Below are 19,270 nucleotides of genomic sequence, written 5' to 3'. Positions count from 1 at the left end.
TGTTTTGTTTTTGATGTAGTTATCATGTGTGATGAGATATGAAATCAAAAGGGCCAGATTCGGGATCACACATCAAGAAAGAAAGCCGAACAAGGAATTGGAACTGTACTAATTCTTGTGGCAGTTTGGTAACGGCGAACAGTTCCGGTGTGATGCTGAGCGCTCCGATTGGAAGAAGCCAGTTGGGACATTCGGTGGTCAGAAACGACTAAGCGATGACAAATGAACGCCGTGTTTGGACACAGGACATTTATGGGAAACATCTGGCTTAAATGAAAAATGAAAAACTGAAAACTACTCTCTTAATGGTTGTACGCTAGTAGTAGTCCTTAGATGGTCAACTACGTAAATAAAAGATAATATGGTCAATCCTGAATGGAGAGGATGAATATTGGTGCCAGCGCATAACCTACTCCTTTCGAATTGCAGCCCACTAGGCTCCGAATTTAACGTCTCCATACGACCGTCAGATCATGTAAATAAGTTCCACACGCTCGCAAACCATGATCTGCGGCGAGAAGGTTTTGAGTTTTGTGCAAAGCATTGGCCCAAGATCTGGCGCAAAAAATCCTTACACCACTGTGTATTTTACTTTCACTCGACAAACACGGTTGATAAACATTTCTTAATCATATATGAAGATGATCATTCATTAATTGAAACCACTTAACATTTGTTACAATAAATATTTTTAAAAGTTACACAGCTAAGACATTCATTACGACAGTGTGTCATCCATTACCAAATTTACTCCTCAGTCAGTATCGGAGCCATTTTCCATTGCATTAAGTCAAATCTCTAGCGCGCGTTTGTTAACGCGGCTACACAGGGAAAAGGAGGGGGGGGGGGGGTGGTTATCGTATGGGCTATCGTATGAAGAGATAGAGACAGTGAGAGAGGGCGAGAAAGAGAGAGAGAGATGGAGAATGGGACTCGATAATGTCCATAGATATATCAAATGAATTAATGGCGGCGTTTGTTTCGGAACGGCGTTATCTTGCGTGTTTGTATGCTTAATGGGATCGGATAACAATGGGAGAGGTCACCATCGCATAAAACGTGTTTACACAACCGATACGAAAGTGTACAAGATACGTAATACCATAACTCTCGCGCGTGGTGAATTTTATAATAATTCCTCTTCATTTTACTTCGTTATTCAAACGCAGCACAAGTGTTTTAATAGTTGAAAGCCTGCTACCACTCTTCACTCTAAACTGAGAGTTCATAGTAGACCTCAGCTTTACACCCTGAAACCCTGCCCCTTTATATAAAATCCTATCCATATGTGCATAAACGTTACCAACTTAATTTTGACTTCCGTGTTTGCAAGGAGTTCCACAAATCCCAATGGATTTATCAAAGCAGGTTTCAGCAACAGCTAATCAAGACAAAACTGAGACTATAATCCTTATAAAGGACTTAATGCGTTTACTAACTATGCATGTGAACTTATTGCATCTTATAGATCTCTGTTTCCTACAGCTACTAATAATCTGAGACATTGGCTGGTGTTGTCGCAGAAATCATTTCGATGTCTCCGTCTTTGCTGGCTTACGTGTCGAAGTTCAACAGCGTCATAAATTTGCCTGTATAGCTGAAAACTTAATCTAATAAAATTGTAATCTTTGCTCAATGCCTGTTCCTCCCTCACGGCTTTGAATGCAATTAACAGGGAATAGAGTCAATTCGAGAAAGTAGTTCTTGAGTGAACACATGTGGAGTTATGGAACATATGGTGTCGTCCGAAGAGTGGAGTGCCAAATGCAGATTGGTATTCCTCAACGAAACTATAGAACACGACAGAAAATACCCGACCCAACCGGGAATCGAACCCGGGCCCCTTAAGACGGCAGTCCGTGATGCTGACCATTCAGGTATTTTTTTTTTTAAATATAGATAGCAGCTTTTATTTTAGGGGCTTTCCGAGAGTGAGATGGCATGTCGTCAGACCCATACATTCTACACACCAACGTGAATAGTTATTTTGTTGCCACTTTCGCCAATGATTTTAGAAATTCTGATGGAATGTTATCTATTACTTCTGCTTTATTTGATCTTAAGTCCGCCAAAGCTGTCTTAAGTTGTGATTCTAATACTGGATCCTCTGTCTGTTCTAAATCGACTCCTGTTTCTTCTTCTATAACATCAGACAAATCTTCCCCCTCATAAAGGCCTTCAATATACTCTTTCCACCTACCAGCGCTCTCCTCTTCATTTAACAGTGGAATCCCCGTTGCACTCTTCATGTTTACACCCTTGCTTTTAATTACACTTAAGTATGTTTTGACTTTCCTGTTTGCTGAGTCAGTCCTTCCAATAATGATTTTTTGTTCGATTTATTCACATTATTCAAGCAGTCATTTCGTCGTAACTCTCCTGCACTCGCTATTTGTTTCATTCCTGAGTTACTTGTATTTCTGTATTCCTAAATTTCCCTGAATATTTTTGTACTTTCTTCTTTCATCGATCAACTGAACTATTTCTTCTGTTGCTCATTGTTTCTTCGCAGTTACTTTCTTTGTACCTATGTTTTTCTTTCCAGCTTGTGTGATTGCCCTTTTTAAAAATGTCCTTTCCTCTTCAATAGTTCTTCCTACTGAGTTATTCCTTACTGCTGTATCTACAGCCTTAGAGAACTTCGAACGTATGTCGTCATTCCTTAGTACTTCCATATCACACTTCTTTGCTTATTGGCTCTTTCTGACTTATCTGTTAAACTTTAGCCTACTCTTCATCACTATTACATTGTGATCTGAGGTGATAGTATAAGTCTAATGAAGAGAAGACATCATATAAACATATTCTATTGGCAGTGGTTTCATTGGTTTACTTATTTGAAACTATCTCGAATACGAACGGGCATGCTCTAGCAATGAACAGTACAAAAAGTAATACGACATTTAAATACAGCTACTAGCTCGTCTTACTGGAAAGGAGAACAGAAGAAATAGTCAAAGTCTGTCAGGACTGTACTTGTTGAGTAAACAATAATTTAATGTTCCATTTGAGAATATTTGTAGGGATAGACAATTTATTCGAGCAGATTCAGAAACATGCCTTTAATGCCAATATGTGCTGTTGCGATGTCATCAGTTGATGTGGGTTTTCCGCCACACGTAACGCAAAGATGAATTTCTTTAGTTTATTTTTCCTTTTAGCAAAGAATGTTCATGTGTTCGACGAACTGTATTGTGCCCTAAGTGCCACACCTTTGTGTGTTTGCGAGGGGGAGGGGGGGGGGGAGGGGAGAGGGGGGAGGAGGGGAGGACATGATACAAACCATTTCTTCCTACAATGTCCTCGGGAACACGGATCACCTAAATGCACATGAACTAATCTTCGAGATCTTGGTCATCAGTTCCCAAGCACCCAAGGATATAGTAACATATAAAATACTGTACGAGTTTGTCAACAGCGCCAACATCCAGATGTAGTTCCCTGCGCTGCTAATCTACACCGATTACCCAAAACAGCATGACCACCTGTTTAATGGGATGTTGTTCTACTCTTCAAATGAAGTACAACAGAGATTTTGCTTGGCATGGACTCTACAAGTCGTTGTCAGAATTCCAGAAGTATGTGGTACCAGGTGTCTACGTACAGGTTAAACAATTCTCCCAAATTACGGGATAGTGTCCAGAATGAGATTTTCATTCTGCAGCGGAGTGTGCGCTGATATGAAACTTCCTGGCAGATTAAAACTGTGTACCCGACCAAGGCTCGAGCTCGGGACCTTTGTCTTTCGCGGGCAAGTGCTCTACCATCTGAGCTACCGAAGCACGACTCACGCCCGGCCCTCACAGCTTTACTTCTGCCAGTATCTCGTCTCCTACCTTCCAAACTTTACAGAAGTTCTCCGCGAAACTTGCGGAACTAGCATTCCTGAAAGAAAGGATACTGTGGAGACATGGCTTAGCCACAGCCTGGGGGATGTTTCCAGAATGAGATTTTCATTCTGCTGCGGAGTGTGCGCTGATATGAAACTTCGTGGCAGATTAAAACTGTGTGCCCGACCGAGACTCGAACTCGGGACCTTTGCCTTTCGTAGGCAAGTGCTCTACCAACTGAGCTACCCAAGCACGGCTCACGCTCCGTCCACACAGCTTTACTTCTGCCAGTATCTCGTCTCCTACTTTCCAAACTTTACAGAAGCTCTTCTGCGAAACTTGCAGAACTAGCACTCCTGAAAGAAAGGATATGCAGAGACCTGGCTTAGCCACAGCCTGGGGATGTTTCCAGAATGAGATTTTCACTCTGCGGCAGAGTGTGCGCTGATATGAAACTTCCTGACAGATTAAAACTGTGTGCCGCCCAGGAAAGGCAAAGGTCCCGTGTTCGAGTCTCGGTCGGGCACACAGTTTTAATCTGCCAGGAAGTTTCATATCAGCGCACACTCCGCTGCAGAGTGAAAATCTCATTCTGGGAACATCCCCCAGGCTGTGGCTAAGCCATGTCTCCACAGTATCCTTTCTTTCAGGAGTGCTAGTTCTGCAAGTTTCGCAGGAGAGCTTCTGCAAAGTTTGGAAGGTAGGAGACGAGATACTGGCAGAAGTAAAGCTGTGAGTACCGGGCGTGAGTCGTGCTTCGGTAGCTCAGATGGTAGAGCACTTGCCCGCGAAAGGCAAAGGTCCCGAGTTCGAGTCTCGGTCGGGCACACAGTTTTAATCTGCCAGGAAGTTTCATACGGGATAGTGGTTTACGGGTATGCAGCTAGCGCCCGTTATATGCTCCAGTGGGTACAGTTCAGGCACATTTGGTGGCCAATATCCCGGGTTCGATTCCCGGCGGGGTCAGGGATTTTCTCTACCTCGTGATGACTGGGTGTTGTGTGCTGTCCTTAGATTAGTTAGGTTTAAGTAGTTCTAAGTTCTAGGGGACTGATGACCATAGATGTTCAGTCCCATAGTGCTCAGAGCCATTTGAACCATTTGGTGGCCAATACCTCAATATGAGTTCACTAAATGATTCTCAAACCACTTTTGCACGATTCTAACTTTGCAGCACGGACAGTTATCCTGCTTGAAGATGTCATCGCCAAAGGGGGAGACTTCAAGCATGAAGCAGGTGGTCCGCAGTAACGTTCACGTAGTTCATTGCTGTCATGATAGCTTCGATTAAACCGCAGATCCCATGGAAGACCAAATCAATGCACCCTATAGCAAAATTTTGCCCTCACAGGACTGCATCTGTGGCGCAGTGTGTATTTAGCGCAACCTAGATGACGGGTTGTAAAGCCCAACCATCAATCTGTTGTAACAGGGAATGCGATTCATTCGAACAGGTGACACGTTTCTATTGACCCACGGCGAAAAATCAGTGACGCTGTGCCCACTGCAATCCTAACTGACGATGTCGTAGGATCAACATAAGAACACCTTGGGGTCGTGTGATGTGGATCTCCATGTTCAACAGTGGCCTTTGAACGGTGTGCTCTTAAACACTTGGTGTCCGCAACAGCATTGTACCCTGTCGTCAGATCTGCCACAGATTGCTGCCCAGCCTGGATTCACGGTGGGGAACCTTCCGACCTATACGTTTTGTGACGAGACGTGGCCGTCCCATACCGTAAGGGGCTACTCATTATTTCACCATCCATCAACTTTTTCCATAGGGGTTCACGACAGCAGTACGCCAACAGCCGACTGGAAGCGCCATTTCAGAGATTCTCGTTTCCAGCCACAGGGCCATAAAAATGCGCCTTTAGTCAAAACAGCTTATATAAGTGAATTTCCGCATTTGTAGCCCGTATCTTTGCAATAATGACTGCCCATTCGTCTCTCTCACGCTTACTGCATCACGTGCCTTCAACTCCACTAGGAGGCATTCAAGATCGCGGTAGGCAGTGGTCATAATGTTTTGTCTCATCAGTGTAATTCTCTTGGTAATTATAATTCCGAGGGAATATGAAAGCACAATTGATTCTCTGCCCAAGTGAAGAGGTTGAAAAAAATCAGCCAACCAGTTGCAAAACAAAGATTTATTACTCCTTGACCTAGGTTTCGATACTGTACAGCTGGCCTTAGTATCTGTCATGATGTACACGTAACTTATGCAGATATTTTAGCGTTACTCTTGTTACAGTTTTATGTTGACAAGAGCCTCTACCTGTGGGCATTTAGTAGTCGGTATTTGCTCTGAAGTACGCTAAATGTAATCTGGCTGCCACCTACAGCCATGGCTTGGGATAATTCTTGGTTTTTCAATTTTCTTTATGACAGGAGCCGCTCAGCTTCAGCTAATCTCATGTACCATCACGGGACATAAAAAGGCCCACTCCTTCTGAAAAAGATATTTTTATAAATATCAAAACCTAGGTGAAGGGCTAATAAAACATTGTTTTGCAACTGGTTGGCTGATTTTTTTCAACCTCTTCGGATTTAGACTTGCTGTTTCGCAGCCATGTTTAAGATCTCCGCCAAGTGCTATTCAGCAGGATATGGAACGTTCAAGCTACATATGTACGTCACTATGTGCCATCTATATGTGTGCGTCTGCATAATTGTGTATCTATATGTGTGGCTGTGTCAATAGCCTTGCCGCAGTGGTAACACCGGTTCCCGTCAGATCACCGAAGTTAAGCGCTGTCGGGCTGGGCTAGCACTTGGATCGGTGACCATCCGGTCTGCCGAGCGCTGTTGGCAAGCGGAGTGCACTCAGCCCTTGTGAGGCAAACTGAGGAGCTACTTGATAGAGAAGTAGCGGCTCCGGTCTAGGAAACTGACATACGACCGGGAGAGCGGTGTGCTGACTACATGCCCCTCTGTATTCACATCCAGTGATGCCAATGGGCTGAGGATGACACGGCGGCCGGTCGGTACCGTTGGGACTTCATGGCCTGTTCGGGAGGAGTTTAGTTTATTTTTATATGTATGGCTGTAACACCTGAATCTGGTTCTTTTATAATTTTCTCATATTCTGTTTAGATGGTACCTATAGACTTGCCTAAATATTCAAGTTTGTATCCGCAGCCTTAGAAACAATTCCTTCTGGACATCCAAAAGAACATTTTATTATCACTTTAGAAACGCATCATTAATATGGATTGAATTGGGAATATCCCATGTACGTACCAAAGGCGGTTTATCAATTCCAGCTGTATTACCAGCATCTTTATAGCGTACTATCATTTGTGTATTCCGTGTTAAATTTTCGACTTTTACGCTCGCTTTATTATACCGTATATTTAAAAATCTGTTCTATGTCGGGATCTGTCCTTCGTTAAGTCTATGTGACTTCGTACCAAGGTACAGCGGTGTTGTGATGGTTGAATGGACACGTTCCGAAAACCAATGAATAAAATAAAACAAATTGTGTGTTGCAAATTCTACCAGTTTGGCCTACATGTATCTTCGGGTACGAATCACAGTTACGCGGCTATGTGTTCCAGGTAGCATAAAGTGTCAGAAACCTTAAGAAATGTGCATGTGTTCTGAATGGAACACACAACGACCATAAAGAGATTTGAAAACTAAAAATTTACCTTAAAGATTGCCAAGACTTACGAAACTGGTTGTATACAACATTCGGTAATTATTGGGGCACACTGTTGTGCTCCACTAATCTCCACTGAAATATTTTATCGTAGAAAAAGCAAATTAACTTATTGAAATTATCCTCGTAAAAATAGAGTTCCTTTTTCAATGAAAGACAGGCAGATTTACGGGCGGCCATGTCATCTCCATTTAATTAGTGTAATCGAAAACCTCATATGAAGAAGCGTCAACGAAAATGTACATCTATACGGTATATATTAAACGTTGTAAAGATCGTGTGAAGTGACTGTTTTTAGCTTTTATCGACGAAACGAAAAATTTCATAATTAAAAACGTAAATATCTAATAAGTGAGTTCTATCCGATAAGCACATCTGTTGCATGTATAGATGCTTTCATGTTTCCACTATTTTAAAAAAAAACTGAAGCCAAATAAGATAGTACTGAAAACTATTTACAGGAGTTCTGACAGTTATGACACATCGTCAACCAAATATACATTGGGCAAATATTTACGTGATATCGCAGTTTCATTTATTTTTGTTCTATTTTTCGCCATTTGTATTTCTTGTTCTAGAGTCAATTAGAAAGTGGTACTGTTTGATAAATCTCTTCAGTGAGATCTCAGCGACCTGGAACTGAATCAGGGGCGTTTGGGTATATATGAGGATGAATTCAGTTGCATCAACAGCACAATTACCAAGGGAAACCACAATAGGACGATTGGAACTAGCCGGCCAGGGTGGCCGTGCGGTTCTAGGCGCTACAGTCTGGAACCGCGCGATCGCTACGGTCGCAGGTTCGAATCCTGCCTCGGGCATGGGTGTGTGATGTCCTTAGGTTACTTAAGTTTAAGTAGTTCTAAGTTCTAGGGGACTGATGACCTCAGAAGTTAAGTCCCATAGTGCTCAGAGCCATTTGAACCATTTTTTGATTGGAACTAATTCTAATTTATTTCTGTGACAAGAGGGGTTCTCAGTTGAGAATATTTAGGATGAAAATAGCAGTTCTGGTATTTGACTCATAACCTCTTGCAAACGTCACTCCGAAGCGAGGAGTTGGATTACTTTTTATTTTTTTAAAGGACAATACATCTCACACAAAAATATGAAGGTATAGGGTGTGTGACTGTAGCCTCATCCGTGGGTAAGAGAACAAAATACATGAACTGGTCAACACGTAACGCAATGTAACTTATCGAGCAACACATAATTTAAACATTCATTTGAGTTGTCTAGTAAAAACAAAGCAAACCACAGCAAGAAGTAGTGGAAACGGGCCTATAATAGGCAGAAAAGACGGCCTTGGAAGCTACGAGGGGCGTACGATAAGTAGTGCAACAGATTTTTTTTTCTGAAAGCAGGTTGGTTTTATTCAGTACACCACATTATTCCCCCGATCTTTTGGCTACAAAGCCCTGTTTATCAACATAATCTCCGTTCAATGTGACGGCCTTACGTCACCTTATTGGGAGGGCCTGTGCACCCTCATGCTACCACTCGACTAGTCGACGACGGAGCCAACATCTCGCTGCGTCAATAGCCTCCCCATCATCCACGAACTGCTTTCCGCAGAGTGAATCCTTCACAGAGCCATACAGATGGAAGACGGAAAGTGCGAGACCCTGACTGTAGGTTGGTTGAGGAAAAACAGTCCAGTGAAGTTTTCTGAGCGCCTCTCGGGTGCGCAGATTGTGGGAGGCCTTGAGTTGTCATCGAGGAGTAGTTCGTTTGCATTTTTGTGGCTACGAACACGCTCAAGTCGTTTCTTCAATTTCCTCGGTGTACCACAATGCACTTCAGAGTTGATCGTTGCGCCACGAGGGAGAAACATCAAACAGAATAATCTCTTCAGAGTCCCAGAAGACCGTTGCCATGACGTTACCTATAATGACAGACGCGTCTTCCAACGATTCACTGTACTTTTGTTCTCTCTCAGGTCTCCGCAGATATTTTGCAAGCACCTGTGAATGTCTGCGATGCTCTAGTTTTGCGCTGAAGGGAACTCAATGACAATCTCTGCTACAAACGCGACTCCGTTACAGACGACATTTTGAAGGCTACGTATTGCGGTGCTACCTATCGAAACTTCACGAAAGTATACGGGCTGAAGCGGGAATATTCCATGATGCCGTACAACGAATTCTACATTTATTCAGCCGAAACTGGTGGAGAAAAGAACTGTTACATTACTTATTGAACGTCGCTCGTATAGACTTATTGAATAATTGTCTGGTGCCGACCGGAGTGGCCAAGCGGTTCTAGGCGCTACAGTCTGGAACCGCGTGACCGCTACAGTCGCAGGTTCTAATCCTGCCTGGGGCATGGATTTGTGTGATGTCCTTAGGTTAGTTAGGTTTAAGTAGTTCTAAGTTCTAGGGGACTGATGATCTCAGATGTTAAGTCCCATACTGCTCAGAGCCATTTGAACCATTTTAATTGTCTGGTAATAGGAAAGCAGAGAATCAGAATTCTTCAGTAAGAATAGTCAAATACGTGCCTGAAACAAGGAACATGTCGCTCGTGCGTTACAGACTTCGACCATATATACTAGTAGACTGGCCTTACTGTGCAGAAGCTATAGGGCAGGTGTGGCTCCAACATAAACCACGTGACTGTTGGCAAAACGTGGCGAGATTTCAAATCCGTGGTCTGCCATCCTATGTTTGTATCTTATTTTACCCACATTTCTCAACTGACTGCCATACGCTTCCAACAAAAATTACTTTTTTATTTGCGAAAAATTATGCCAGAACTACTTATGACGTGGATTTGTTCACAGTTGTTGTTGTTGTTGTTTTCAGTCCTGAGACTGGTTTGATGCAGCTCTCCATGCTACTCTATCCTGTGCAAGCTTCTTCATCTCCCAGTACTTACTGCAACCTACATCCTTCTGAATCTGCTTAGTGTATTCATCTCTTGGTCTCCCTCTACGATTTATACCCTCCAGACTGCCCTCCAATGCTAAATTTGTGATCCCTTGATGCCTCAGAACATGTCCTACCAACCGGCCCCTTCTTCTTGTCAAGTTGTGCCACAAACTCCTCTTCTCCCCAATTCTATTCAATACCTCCTCATTAGTTATGTGATCTACCCATCTAATCTTCAGCATTCTTCTGTAGCACCACATTTCTAAAGCTTCTATTCTCTTCTTGTCCAAACTATTTATCGTCCATGTTTCACTTCCACACGTGGCTACACTCCATACAAATACTTTCAGAAACGACTTCCTTACACTTAAATCTATACTCGATGTTAACAAATTTCTCTTCTTCAGAAACGCTTTCCTTGCCACTGCCAGTCTACATTTTATGTCCTCCCTACTTCGACCATCATCAGTTATTTTGCTCCCCAAATAGCAAAACTCCTTTACTACTTTAAGTGTCTCATTTCCTAATCTAATTCCCTCAGCATCACCCGACTTAATTCGACTACATTCCATTATCCTCGTTTTGCTTTTGTTGATGTTCATCTTATATCCTCCTTTCAAGACACTGTCCATTCCATTCAACTGCTCTTCCAAGTCCTTTGCTGTCTCTGACAGAATTACAATGTCATCGGCGAACCTCATCGTTTTTATTTCTTCTCTATGGAATTTAATACCTACTCAGAATTTTTCTTTTGTTTCCTTTACTGCTTGCTCAATATACAGATTGAATAACATCGGGGAGAGGCTACAACCCTGTCTCACTCCCTTCCCAACCACTGCTTCCCTTTCATGCCTCTCGACTCTTATAACTGCCATCTGGTTTCTGTACAAATTGTAAATAGCCTTTCGCTCCCTGTATTTTACCTCTGCCACCTTTAGAATTTGAAAGAGAGTATTCCAGTCAACATTGTCAAAAGCTTTCTCTAAGTCCACAAATGCTAGAAATTTAAGTTTGCCTTTCCTTAATCTATTTTCTAAGATAAGTCGTAGGGTCAGTATTGCCTCCATCGAACGCCCCTCTGGTGGGCAGCGGGACGAAATTACTATAAACTATGTGGTTAAAATTCTTTTAAACAGTAAGAGTGGGCTCTTGTCGAAACCTTAAACATTGGAACCGCCGCGTTTTGAGCTCTAGTCACTTATAAAAGAAAATGGGATATGCAAATTATGTCAACTATAGGTGCCAAAATTGTCGACTTTAGGAGCAGATCCGTCTTAGAGTATACGTTTTAGGTGCACTTCAAAGGTTCAGTTCCTACTATTTTTACAAAAGTTTAAACTATCAGTTTAAAAAAAATTATATTTTAGATGAAAAGTCAGAAATACTTTTGGATCCTACATTTACTTAATAGTATTAGAAGGTAGAAAAAAATTATCTTCATGTGTCTAGTATATGTGCTCTTACCTTATTATAATATCACTTGTATATACAAAAAGGCGCGTACGTGCAGATGGCTCAAAGTTTTTCCGTTTCAGGGCCTGCATCCAAAGCTGCCTTCGGTTTTCATCCTTAGGGAAGCTAGGAGTAGGAACGAGAAACAGTGATACTTACATCCTTTCAACACTTTAAATTACGTGATACTCTATTTCAAGTGTAAAAAACATATAAAAGTCACTTCAGCAGATTTCAATAAACGCATCTGCACTAATCACAGAAACACTTACACGTGAAATGTAATGCCATTTCCCCCGACAAAACGCTGAGTACAGCCATAAGCGCAACACGAAACAATCATGTTTTGCCAACATACACGTGACTTTAGCCCAGAAATGTTGGAGCCACGAAAATGACGTCACGGCCAGTCTATTATATTTATGGTTGAAGGTTACAGACCGCTCTGGAATAATGCAATGCGTAGTCCATAGCTGGGGATGGATTTGTGGTTTGTGTTCGGGAGGCAGGGGTTCAACCGTCGCTTGCTGTGCTGATTCACAGGGCAGATGAAATTTGCGTGGCCAGTAAGGACAGTTCTCAAGCGACTAATCGCAACAGATTACGCATACAGACCTAAATAGACAGCAGCAGAAGACAAACCACTGCTCAATGCAGACCGCATCAAGCCGTTTAGGCGAAACGTGTACTTACTGCGTATTTGATTAGCGGCGAGGATGCTGTGCAGTAAACAGAGTGTGCCCACCACATCTGCCTCACAGAAGATTTCTTTTAGTACAGTTTTGATTAGTCAGAGAGCTTCAGTGCAATCTTTTATAAAGTTCTATACTGCAAAAAACTCGCGTTTGCAAAAAGAGAAATTCCGCCACGTTGTTTTGCACAAAAATGGTTCAGAAACGTACACAGGTAAACTTCTGTCGTCTTATGGAGAATAGGGGAGAGGTACTAGTAGATTGAAGCTTTAGTTGATGTTGTATGAATGCTCGGAAGGCTCATGTGTTAGCAATTCTGTCGGCAAAAGGCACAAAACTCTAAACCACCAGAGAAATGAATTATGAACATTCGTTACCATTGCAATGTAAAGTACACTAATATAAGAAAAATGTATTTTGTAGGGTAGCTACAGTTAGGACTCATCAGAGTTTAAAAATTCGTTATAGTAGCGACTAAGGTAGATTTAATCACTCATTGCCTTACAAGTGTACCTCACCATGTTGGAATATTCCATTCTTTTGAAGATATAAAAAGTAACAGGGCTTTAAACATATGCAGTAAAATGAATCCAACGGCACGTTCATTGAACCTAAACTATAATTGGTACCATCACTAGTGAACATTTGTTGTCAACCAGTATCAGTAGCAACATCCTATCGCGTTATGTGTCATAATTAAATTCGACATTTAAGTGTGGACACTTTTAAGTTAGGTTTTACTGTGCAGGTAACGAATATCAACGGAAACTACAGGGTCATTGTAGCCAGTCATAATTTGTTTTTCTTTTTACTAAAGGTTTCCACAGCCAGACAACAAAATGAGATTAAATGTATTTACACTAACATAAATTTCGTACTCACCATTCAAGAAGCAAGAAACATGGCAGCAATGAGCTCCCAAGCACCCTCCCTCAGACCACAACGAAAAGTTCACAGAGAGGGAGGTATTTGCATTCATATTACTGTTCATCTTTGCTGTCAAAAACCTACATAGAGCTTTGGGCCTTTTACCAAAACCGAGTTGGTTTTTTTATTTTATTTTCCTGCCAACAGTGCCACATTTTACCCCAAAGTCGTACACACAACACGCACATGTCCTATTAATTGAAATAAATCTACCTGATGAAAAGGTTTAAACTTCCAAAACATGTGGAAAAAACTGTGGCTTGTCACAGTAAACGATATCCAAATACGACAGCCACTGTTTTTTCCGTGGTGCCTCCAGCTGTCACTCCCAACGTGATTGCCGCCTTGTCCCTCACTGTGAGTACTACTGTGACTGCTACTACGCATCCCATTGTGCCCCAGCGCTACTCATATAACTTAGTTATATGTACTTTTATGATTCTTAATTGTCGGGTGAGCATCTTCATGAGGGTATCAACACTTAGTTTCTCAGACTATAGCTTCTTCCTCATCGGCACACTACCTGATAGTACATCGAACATTCATGAGCAGTCCAAGTGCTATGTAGCACGCAGTTTTTTTCTGATGACTCCTGTGACTCATGGCGTGTACACCACGAGACACCGCAACCTTTGTTTCCTGATCCACAACTGCTGAAAAGCCGGCTTCCGTCAACGGAAATTGGTTCAACACGCGTACATCCCTACGACAGACACTGAAGTGTCTCAGGTATCTTCAGAAGTTCGAGGTTAGGTGAGCAATCAAGTGTGCTGGACATCTTTTCGGCTGGATAGTCTTCAACCATCCTGTACAGGAGGTTTCTAACGTGGGTCCATGTTGTGGCACTGGAGTCAGAGCTAGCCGGATCGAATCCTGGTGATGAAAGAAATATCCACCACCAGCATTTGACACAAAGTGTAGGAGAGGTGATGGGTCCAAGCCCCTGGTCACCAGACTAGCAGCAATTTCATGGATTACGTTCCAAACCTTTTTAGTAAAGAGGACATGTGACAATGTTGAATCATCCAACCATCGGATGGGGAAGTTAAGCTCTGGTGGTATTCGAGAGGAGTAGCAACTGGATTATAAAATTCCTTTCTCTTGCCACCATCACCTGAACTATTACTATGATGCCTACACACATCCTGCTATAAGCCCTATTGTGGTGCTGATCTCACAACTAATCTTCAACTACATCTATGCTCCATCAGAAATTATTGTACGTGGGCTCCTACTATGGCTAATATTTTGACTCCTACACTGATTCCTACTATTACTACTACTACTACTACTACGTGATCAGGCCCAGTGGACCGCACGCATCTACAAGTTTCCTCCTCCACTGTATTCTGTCCATTGCTGCTATCCGCCATTCGTCCACATCTATTGACATTTGTTTTAAATCTTCATGGAGTCCATCCCTCCAACGCTTCTTGGGTCCCCCTGGCGGTCTCTTTCCTGTAGGTGTGAAATCCAGGAGCTTCCGAGGCCATCTGTGATCCTCCATCCGAGCCACATGGCCGGCCCACTGCATTCGTTTGGCTTTGACAGCTCCTGCTATGTTGGGCTGCTGGTATAGTTCCTCAAGCTCTTGGTTGTATCTGATCCTCCATTCCCCTGTATCTGCATCCAGAACCGGGCCGAAGATCTTCCGAAGCACTTTTCTCTCAAAGACAAGGAGCTTATGGAAGTCCTGTTTCCGAATATTCCATGTCTCACAGCCATATAGAACAACAGGCTGGATCAGGGTTTTGTACAGTCGAATCTTGAACTGTCTGGAGAGAGATTTGGACCGAAGCAGTTGTGCTAGGCTATGGTAAGATCGGTTTCCTGCTTGTATTCTGGCATGATCTCTGCTTCACATGACGAGTTCTCAGTGAAAAGTGCCCCTAGGTATTTGAATTCTTGCACTCTCTTGTAGGAATGGTCCCCAACCTGCAGTGATTGTAGATGATCAGAGGTCTGACAATGACCACGCGTCATGACGAGGTACTCTGTCTTAGCTTCGTTTATGTTTAGCCCAAATTTGCTGGCAGCCTCCATTAGTGCTTTGGTCATTTGCTCCAACTCCTCTTCCGACCTAGAGAGTAAACAGATGTCGTCTGCATAGGCTAAGTATGCCAGTCTCTTTCCTTCGATTCCAATCCCTTCGTTCTCTTGTAAGGTCTCACGTATGATCTTCTCGAGGGCAAAGTTGAACAGGATAGGGGAAAACCCATCTCCTTGCCTGAGTCCTGTCACAATTTCAAATTCCTCAGTTACGCGATTTCCCATCTTCACCTTTGCATGTGTTTCGTTCAGACAGATCTTTATCAGATTGATGAGTTTCTCTGCTATGCCAAACTCCCTTAAACAGTTGAGCAGGCTCTTGCGATATATGCAATCATAGGCCTTCTTAAAATCAACGAATAAAATATGCAAATCTTTACCATATTCACCCAGTTTCTCAGTGAGCTGCCGGAGACTGAAGATGTGATCTACTGTTGATCGTCCTGACCGGAAACCTCCCTGGTACTCCCCAATCACCGATTCTGCCACTGGCTGAATTCTATGTATGAGGCAATTGGACAGGATCTTATAGCAGACGTTAAGCAGGGCGATTCCTCGATAGTTGTCAAATTTCAGTTTGTCGCCCTTCTTATGTATTGGACAGATCAGAGCTGTTTTCCATTCTCCTGGTAGTTCTTCTTTGGTCCATATTGCCTGTATCAGTCGGTGTATTTTTTCTGCAAGTTTATCTCCTCCTGCCAGGATCATTTCAGCCTGTATTCCATCTTGACCTGGACTCTTATTCTGTTTAAGGTGTCTGATTCTGGTTTTTATCTCATCCAGGGTAGGTGGGGGATAGTCTGCATCGGCTGTAATTGGGTACTGGAAATCAAACTGCAGTTCGGGTTCATCACAATTTAGCAGCTGTCGAAAGTACTCTTTCCATCTCTCAGCTATGTCCCTATCGTTCGTCAGGATCTTATCATGGGAATCTTTGACAAATTTCTGCTTGGCCTGGTGACCTTTGCAGAGGTACTTCACCCTCAGAAACGTTTCCCTCGTATTTTGTCCTCTGAAGTCTGTTTCTGCTTCAGTGATGATATTCCTTAAATATTTCCTCTTTGCTCTTCTCAGAATTGCTTGTGTAGTCTTTCGGACTTCTTCAAATTGTGTTTTGGCCTGTGCCAGATTTGTCCCCTTCAGCCATTTGTTCCTGGCTTCCTTTCTCCTTTCCAGGGCATCTGCACATTCCTTTCCAAACCAGATCTTCTTGCCCCCTGGGTTTCCCATGAGTGTTTCCTTTGCTGTATCACTAACTGAGCTCTGGATGTTTCCCCACATAAGTTCGAGGTCCTGATTCGCATCCACTTCGTTGAGTGCTTCAAAGCGGTTACTAAGTTGCAACTGGTATCTGGTCTTCGTTGCCTCATCTTTTAGTTTCTCCACATGGTACCTTTCCACTCTTTTTAACTTAGGCCCCGCTCTTCCTTTACACTGTATGTTTAAATGGCCTCTGACCAGGAAATGATCACTCCCACCTTCGGCACCCCGCGCTGTCTTAACGTCTAACACCCATCTCTTGGCTCTGAGATCAACGACAACATGGTCTATTTGATTTACAGTTCTCCCATCTGGTGATACCCAGGTTCCTTTATGTATGTTTTTCCGCTGGAAGTTTGTGCTGGAGATGAACAACCCTAATGATGTCGCGAAGCTGATGAACCTAACTCCATTGTCATTGCTTAGGTTCTGTAGACTGTGCCTACCTGTTGTGTCTTGGAATATTTGTTCTTTCCCAACCTTGGCATTCATATCACCAAGGAGGATCCTCAGGTGTCCATTTGGTATAGCGTCCATCACCGCCTCTAGCTGTGCATAGAACTCGTCTTTCACTTTACATTCGCTCTCCTCCGTGGGAGCATGACAGTTCACAAAAGTCGCCTTAATATGCTTTACTTCCAGTGTTAGATATTCTTGGGTTGACTGAAACGAATTCTGAAACATTAGTGGCCAACGTCTTACTGACGCAGAAACCAGTGCCCAACAGATGACCTCGTTCACAGGCTCCATACAGAATTGTACAGTTTTCAACATCAATGCTCCCAGCATCGTCCCACCGGATTTGTTGCAGTGCAACTAGGTCTAGTTTGTACCTCTGAATTTCCTTGACCACACTGATTGCAGCTCCTGTCTTGTACAGACTCCTTACATTCCACGTTCCAAATCGTATACCGTTTCTTTGCCATTGACGTCGTCTATTTTTGTCAGTAATGTTCCGAGGCTTACTTGTAGTCTTGAAAGCATGTTTAATTTTTTACGGAGAGAGGGTGCTGGCCTCCCGTCCAACCTGCGGTGTCACCCTCACAGCTCACAGGACTGCTGGCTTTTCTTAAGGAGTGCGCTCCCCTCAGGAGTTGGGTTATAGGAAGGAATAAGAAAATTGGAAAGACGCCCTCGGGCCTCGAAACCTAATACCGTTGGGGTCGAAAAAGCAAGAGTTGGCCAAGGGAGGCCGACAGGGAAGGAGAAAGAAGGAGTCTGACACAAGTAAGTGGAAGCAATGTCAGACTCAGCTCGGGTCCCCGCGGTCGCCACCCGCGTACTTCTAGCTGAAGCCCCTGGGGCTTCCTATAATGATTAACTTAGACCTTTCCCCGTGAGTGCAGCTGTGACTACCACTGTGCTTCCTGCTGGATATTTCGCTGTAACCAGTATAATGACTACCGCTTTGACACTGTCTCCCAGTGTGACTACCAATATAATTATCAGTATGGCTGCCACTATGACCAACATTTTGAGCACTACTGGGACCACTACCGTGCCTCCCTCTTGTGACCAACAATATGACTAGTACCGTGACCATTACTGTCCATTGTGACTACCATTATGGCTGCTAATATGCCCCTCATTTTGACAACAACTGGGACCTTCTCTGTGCCCCCATTGTGCCTCATACTTTGCCTCCCACTCGTGGCTACTGCCATGAACAGCACTCTCACAACCACTTGAGATCGCAATTGACACTGCCTGACATCCTCCTGACCACTACGTGACGTCCACCTGCCCACTGTCTGACATCTGCCTGACCACTACCTGACATCCACCTGAAAACTGCCTGACCACGCCTGAGCCAACAATCACTTGGGTACCAATTGAGCACCATTCAGAGCGATACCCGCAGCTCGTGGTCGTGCGGTAGCATTCTCGCTTTCCGCGCCCGGGTTCGATTCCCGGCGGAGTCAGGGATTTTCTCTGACTCGTGATGACTGGGTGTTGTGTGATGTCCTTAGGTTAGTTAGGTTTAAGTAGTTCTAAGTCCTAGGGGACTGATGACCATAGATGTTAAGTCCCATAGTGCTCAGAGCCATTTTTGATAACCAGTTCACATGATGTTCGTCAGTTTACCATGCTCTTCCAACAGTATACAAATTGCCACTATTCAATAATATGACATTTCTAAAATACGATGGCATAGTATGCCTCAGGAGGAAGTCAAAATTTTCACTACTTATCCCAAAATGAATAGAAACATCATTTATAGTGGATGTCAGCAGCTTTAGAACTTATCAACTTCTCATGAAAAATGAAATCAGAATGTTTTCACAAAATTACTACAGCTGAATTCAGACTCCTAGCGACGATCGTGCGCAGATCTCTCCCGCTTACAGAATGCACAATCGTTCTCCTCCTAGACTGACTGCAGCCAACCAGTTTTTTCTTGAACAAGACGTTTATTTCTCTCCTTGACCAGTTCTCAATTACAAATTTAATTCAGTTATGTGCTAAAATTCATACTTTTCAAAAAGTAAACAAACTCAAAACAAATGGTTCAAATGGCTCTGAGCA

The 19,270-nt window shown here is 43.1% G+C and overlaps 1 pseudogene; it reads left to right on the top strand.

Annotated features, from left to right (window-relative positions):
• The first annotated feature begins 6,526 nt into the window (after nt 1–6,526).
• Nucleotides 6,527–6,644, top strand: LOC124717503 (annotated as a pseudogene).
• The last annotated feature ends 12,626 nt before the right edge of the window (nt 6,645–19,270 follow it).

The sequence above is a fragment of the Schistocerca piceifrons genome, chromosome 1 (assembly GCF_021461385.2).
Source record: "Schistocerca piceifrons isolate TAMUIC-IGC-003096 chromosome 1, iqSchPice1.1, whole genome shotgun sequence".
Taxonomy (NCBI): Eukaryota; Metazoa; Arthropoda; class Insecta; order Orthoptera; family Acrididae; genus Schistocerca; species Schistocerca piceifrons.
This window is presented reverse-complemented; position numbering and strand designations above follow the sequence as displayed.